The sequence below is a fragment of the Cotesia typhae genome, unplaced genomic scaffold (assembly GCF_013202065.1).
Source record: "Cotesia typhae breed Kobodo isofemale line unplaced genomic scaffold, CoteBio_Ctyphae contig_11, whole genome shotgun sequence".
NCBI classification, from domain to species: domain Eukaryota; kingdom Metazoa; phylum Arthropoda; class Insecta; order Hymenoptera; family Braconidae; genus Cotesia; species Cotesia typhae.
In genome coordinates this window covers 4,290,394-4,297,335 of record NW_027423711.1, presented here as the reverse complement: position 1 = coordinate 4,297,335, position 6,942 = coordinate 4,290,394, and positions in this window count along the sequence as shown.

Genomic DNA, 6,942 nt, shown 5'->3' with positions numbered 1-6,942 from the left:
AGAGGATGGTAGCGAAGACTGGTATCGCGGATAAGTGCGGGGGTGTGACGGGTTACGGAGGACGAGATGTCGTTGCGCGCGTCTCTACTCTATAACCAGAGGAGGATCAATAGAGACACCGTCACGGACTAAAACTCAAACTCACGGAATATCTTTCTCTCTTTCTTGCTCGAGGGTGAGTCTGATGCTAGTCAAGGGAACTCATCTCGCTTGTAGTCTCCTTCTCGGTCCCGGTCTCTGACTGTTGAGAAAGAGTATGACTCCATTTCCATCAGCGGTAGAAGGTGGCTGAAGGGAGAAGAGAGAATTGCCGGGGATTGAGGATGAGGATGAGGAAGCTCGACTTCTCCGGCGTGTTTTAGCTTCAGCTGGCTCACTCTCTAATGCTGGTGGTACTCGAGGACCTAGATGTACGATTAAAATACCACCAGAGAGAGAGAGAGAGAGAGAATGAGAGAGTGAGCTGAGTGAGCTTAATGTTGCGTACCCGGGATGCAAGTACTCTGGATGCTAGATTCTACGCTCTGGATTCTAGATGGCTGGCGAAGTAAAGAAGTGAAGACGAATGGAAGAAAATGGAAAAGGAGAGCTGGCTGGTTCCCAGCCCAGAGTAATGTTGCGTGATGAGACGCCTCGTGGATTCATCGAGGAGTAGAAAACGCTCTGCTGTGAGAAGAAAATTCTACAGCTTACTGCTCTGAGGAAATGCCATTTTTAGCGACTCACTCTACTGCTACCACTATTAAGTATAAACTATGCAAGCTAGAAATCTTTTTTAATATTTTTTTATTCTCCGGGTTTTTGGTCTTTGTGGAAATTCCATGCTGTTCTAATTTTTTGAGGACTCTTGGCACTCTTTGCTTGAAATTTTGTTTTTTACTGTCCTACTGGTCTAAGAAAATCGTTTATTATTTTTTTACCAGTTAAAAAAACAAGCATACTCATGTGAAGATTTGAAAATATTTGATAAGATTTATTAACTGCTGATAAATTATTTTTTTTGAAAATTTTTTATATGAAAAGTTTTATTTTTGAAATCATTAGACCAAAATTTGTAAAAAAATTTTTTTTATTTTATTTTTTTAATAATTCTTAATTTTTTTACGTAGAAATTTTTAATGACTAGCTTATTTTATTTTATTCTTGAAAAACATTTTTTATCTAATATTAAATATTTATTCGGACTCCTGGATATAAAAATGTGTCAAAATTCAATTTAGATACTTTTTATAATCCTATTAAATTAATATATAAATTTTAATAGACTATCGAGATAATATTGGAAGTAAGACACATTTAATTATCAAAATATCAATAATAATTTCTTAACCAATAATAATAAAAATATTTATTACTAATAAAATTAAAAATTTATCAAGAGTTAATAAATTCGTTTATCATTAAATTAAAAATAAAACAGAATAATCAATATACAAATAACCAAGAAGCTAACTTTGGATTGGATGAGCCAGAGTATTTTATTATTATTATTAAACAATATTTGGGGTCGGGATGTAAGTACAGAGAGGAGCAGAGGTTATGGAAGCGAAGACGGGCATGGAGAGTGAGGCTGGATGGGGCAAATGGTTTAAGGGCTTGTGGCTGTGATTAATTTGAATCAGTGAATAGCTGAGAGGGTGTGCGACTACCATCCGCCAGTACACCATTCAGCCTCACATCAGCCAAACTCAAACTCGGCTCGGAATACTCTAAACTGGAGAATGCCGGCTCTTAGACTGCGACTATGGAGAATGTAGACGGTTGGTCTTGGCTCGGTTTATTATACTATATTATATTCTGTCATGTCGGATGGGAGGAAGCTGGAAGAACATGGATCCCAGTTCGAGGACGATCGAGGGAAGGAATACATCCCCCAACAAAACCGCAACAGGAATCAAGGGCAGCTCGCTCCGAATCCCACAACTTTCTGCGGGACCTCCGCTCTGTACTTCATACTTTTTTTTTTTTTATTTTAACTCGGGATTATATTTTATGAATTAATGAAATTGTAATTTTAAAACAAAGCTGGCAGATGGTTAGAGATTTATAAATAAACCTGTGAAATCAATTGACGCGCGACAGATGTCTTAAATAATTGAGCACACGCTCAAAATATCATCCGATGCCTCTTTCATTTATAACTATAATTAATAATATTATTTTATAACGTATTGAGAAAATATAATGTCGATTTATAAGGATATAAGTCGAGAAAAAAGTTATAAAGTTATCCAATTAACTACCTTAAGATCTTACTGACCTTTTAATTAATACCAGCAACCTGCAGTCACTATGCGACTGTAGAGATTTACGAATTATGAATAAGAAAACTTTAGCTTAATGATTTTTTTATATTTATAATCATATTAACAGTTTGGGTACTTTTTAAATAAATTTTAAAAATAATAGCGCTATCACAAGATCAATTATAAATATCTTAATGGACAAATAAGACCGAAAAAATTTATAGAATCAAAAAACTATTAAAAAACTCCTCCAAAAAATGATATTGCGCGTTCTACTGAAAAATTTCATCAAAAAAAAAAATAATATTAATATTTTAACTTAAAAAATTAATCAAATGCTTGAGATAAAAATTCATATTTAATTCAAACGCTTTCTGATAATTAAAAAAGAAACTTTTCAAAGTTTCAGTGAATATATGTGAATAATTTTAATAAACATGACCCAGTTACAAATGAAAAAATAAAAATAATCTAAACTAAAACGACGGGGTTCTTTGACTGCTCATATACATTAACTGATGTATCCATGTGGTTGATCGTGGGGCGCAAAAAGGAGTACCAAGCAAAAAGGAGCTCAGGGGGATGAAGTGGGCACCGACGACCGGCAATTACTCGCGTTTAGTTACGTTTTTCCAGACGAATGCCCTCTCTCAGATACATGAACACACTCGTAGCTCTCAGCTCTCGTTTAGTTGGTTTATTCCGACTTAACTATCCAAACTTACTAGCACTACACATACCACAGTAAATAATTATTACTTGATACGCCTCTGCTCGGTTTATTCACCACACTCTGACAAAATCGCTTTCAAATTCATTTATCGCTACCCCAATCAGATACAAACTGGCGTCGCAATTCGATTAAACTATCTTTTTACTATCTCAAAGCTCAAAGCCTAATTAATAATTGTCAATTATCAATCATTAAAAATAAAATTTTTTGGATTAATTCCTGAGAAGAGGTAAGAGTTTTTGATAAAAAAATAAACACCGGCTATTAACTTGGGTTATGGGAATAAAATGCGAGCGGAGTTAAACAAATATAAATCCGAGGAATAAATCTCGTGTTTCATTACTTCGTCTCTCTGTTTTGAAAACAATATTTCTCTAATTTTTTTACGACTGTCATTATCATTATAGACTTTATATTTTATTTTATATTATATATGTACGTATATAGTTAAATGGTTAATAGAGGAATTATGAAGCTCGAGTTTAAATTAAGGGAGTTAATTTGGGCTTAACGAATGCTCGTAAAATTTTTAAGTCGCATCGTTCAAACAACCAATGGATCATCATTCGTAGAATAATATTTTCATTTCCCGGTTCACCGAATAATATATGACATAAATAACTGGACCAACAAGTTGTAACTTGTGGTTTTTATATTTTACTTTATTTTTTAATTGATACTTCAAAAAAATTGAGCAATGCATTTTTTAAATGATTGTAAATTTAAAAAATTAAACCCGCAATTAAATAAAAAAAAAAAAAATTAACTTTGAAATGTAGGAATTTAATGAAAATTAAGTAGAAAATTTAAAAATTCTAAACAATTAAAAATTTTCATAAAATAAAATTTCAAATGTTGAATTTTATATAAATTTTAAAAACTGCATTGAGGCACTTTTGAATTTTCCAAACTTTTTAAATTTTATTTTTAATTAAAATTGGCTTTAAAAATTTTTTATTTTTTTATAAAAAAATAAGTCAAGAAATTATTAATTAAATCATATTCACGCTGGGAAAAAGATAAAAAAAATCAATTAATTGAGAAATTAATTAAATAATTTATTTATTTAAAAATGCGTTTACATTATACATTAACAGAAGGGATTAAAAAATGGCTGATAATATTATAGTGTTGTGAGTCCGATAATGGTCGCCTTGGCATGTTACGACGAGGCGGTCTCCCGTGGTCACATCAGTCTCCAGGCATGCGAACCCTCCAATGTCCAAGAGTCTCGATATCCATATCCACATCCACACATCCAAACACTTACTTATATTACATTAGCAGTGTGCAGAGCAGAGACCAAGACTAAACTCATAAATGTATAACTATTATGCGAGTAGAGAGAAAGGAAAAGGACCAAGACAAGGTAGTGAATATGTGCGACACAACCACCAACCAAGTACAAGAAGTAACAGCGAGTGTAGAATATAGAAGGTTTTATATCGCGAGTTTAAGAGTCACGAGCTCTAGGCGAGCCAATCAAGGTCTCGGGATTCATGTGTGTGATGGATTGTTATTGTGTTGGATTCGTAATACATAATATGCAATGCGTTATTGCAGTCCGAGTGTATACACAATAATTGTATATCATATTTTAAATTATGGATCTGTTTTTTATGTTTTTATTGTTGATATGACATGCGAGCGTGAGCTTTATTGTTTCTTGCTGGAGGTATAAATTCTGATATGATAAAAATTAAATTTCTTTATCGTTGATTCTTGTGAAAAAATTTTTTTTGGGTCCTAAATTACTCAATAGGTTTGTTATAGTCGTTGGTAATTCTTTTTGCTAAGATCAAAAAATTATTTATTGCAAAAAAAAATTTTTTAATTTTTTACAATCATTTTTTTTATTAATTTTTTATAAAAAAATAATTAATCTACCTAAATTATTTCAATTTATTCAAGGGTCTAAGCAATTATTTATCAACAATTAAATATTTATTAAAGCTTTATCAACCTTTAAATTTGATAGTATTTTCATGGAAAAAATTAATTAAAATGTTTTAGGAATAATTTTTACCATTTCGATTATTTTTATTAAATTAACAATCAAAATTATATTAATTTACTGTAAAGTATTAGAACAATTTTTAAAGGATGAAACCAAGCCAGGAATCGAACCTGGATCTTCACGATTACATTTTGGATACTCTACCATATAAATTTCTTGACTCCATATATGTATTTAATATTATGAATAATTTATTAAAGCTTATTAAATTCTGTTTTTTAAATGTGGACATATTAAATCATATCCGAACGTTTTTTAAAGGTTTCGTTGAACTTTACTATTTGTTGTCTCTTAACTAGTAAAATTGATTCATCTCGGTAAGCGTTATTCGTGGTCTTGATAAAAAAAAAAATTAACTGAGCTCGTCAATTTAATAGTTCTACGAAGTAAACTCGTATAACTCGACCGGAAAGCTTCAAAGTTATTCTAAAGATAATTTTCATAGACCCGTGAATTGTCTAATATTTTAATTCAACATTTTAGTTTCTGCTAAAAATACAACAATAAATTCTAAAAATAAAAAACATGTCTTGGTAAAAAAAAAAATTATCGCCGTTTGAAATCACAATTTATTTAGAGTTAGTATAAATATATTTACATATTGTTATTCTATTCGTTAAAAATACATCAAGACTAATATTGTACGAGTAGAGGAACGTGTACGACTTCCAGCCGCGATCGCACAATGACGTAAAAAGCTCCAAGTCCTTTAATAGATTAGAATCGGTCTCGGCAATGCAAATTGTTCAATTAACGCTCGCTTCCAACACAGAGTCTACTCCTCAAATACTTTCGACTATAATATACCCTAAAAAAAAAAATATTTATATAAAGTCGCTGTCGTGCAATTCACCAAGACACCCGGAATAATTCATAAGCTCATTAAAATATATTTTATTTTTTTTATCAACGAATTTAGTTTGCTAGAAAAAATTTATATTTGTGTATTAAAAAAGAGTAACCGCTTCCATTCGTATCAGCTCATTTTGAGGATCGATACCGAAGGAGGGAGGAGGGTGGAGTTGGCCTTTTGGCCACCGTACGCAAGGGTCGAGGATATAAGAATAGAAAAGAAAGCAAGTGGTTTTTATAGCCAGTAAAGGACATAACTGCCGAGGGTTTCAAATCATCTACTACTTTCACTACTCTACTCTACTTTAGTACTCTACTTGGTACCCTACTCGGCCAGAGTGTCCCTAATATACGTCATCCGTTAACGGCTCACTTTCTTATAACTTGTAATGCTAGTCCTATCCACTATCCGCTTCTTTACTTGCTTTATCAATTAACGAAAATTTTAATTTAAAAACTCGGTAAATTATTCCTTTAATTTCACAAAATTAATGCTAATTGTTGTTAATTACATTTAAAATTAATGATAGATAACGCTTTAAAAGACTAAGAAATTATATTCAGCTTAGAACTTAGAATTTTGAATTTGACTCTCTACTAGTGAGACAATTTAGCAACCATGCGCCACCTATTGGAAATTTTCAACACTATTTTTGTTAAAAAAATTATAATTGCCATTTCAGACTGTTTTATGAAATTTTTAATGATAAAAACACATTTATTAATTAAATTAAATTTTTTTTACACAAACATTCATTGAAAAATTACATTACAATTTTTATTGTATCACTTTTGGGAGCTCAAATCGTTTAAACTATAAAAATTATTTAATAGATTTCACAAGCGCTACATAATGCTTTTTTTCTATGAATTTTACGAATTTTTAAGCCATTGTCGAAGTTTTAATTGGATTTTTTTTTAAAGATCAAAGGTTTTTCTGACAATTTGATTATCAAGATACATAAAAAATAATATACTGAAACTTCAGACGAACGCAAAAAATTTTAGCTCGAAAAGTAAATATTGAAATTCTGTTTCTAAAAACTTGTCGTTACAAAGGGACATGAATATGGATGCAGGTGTAGCAGCGCACA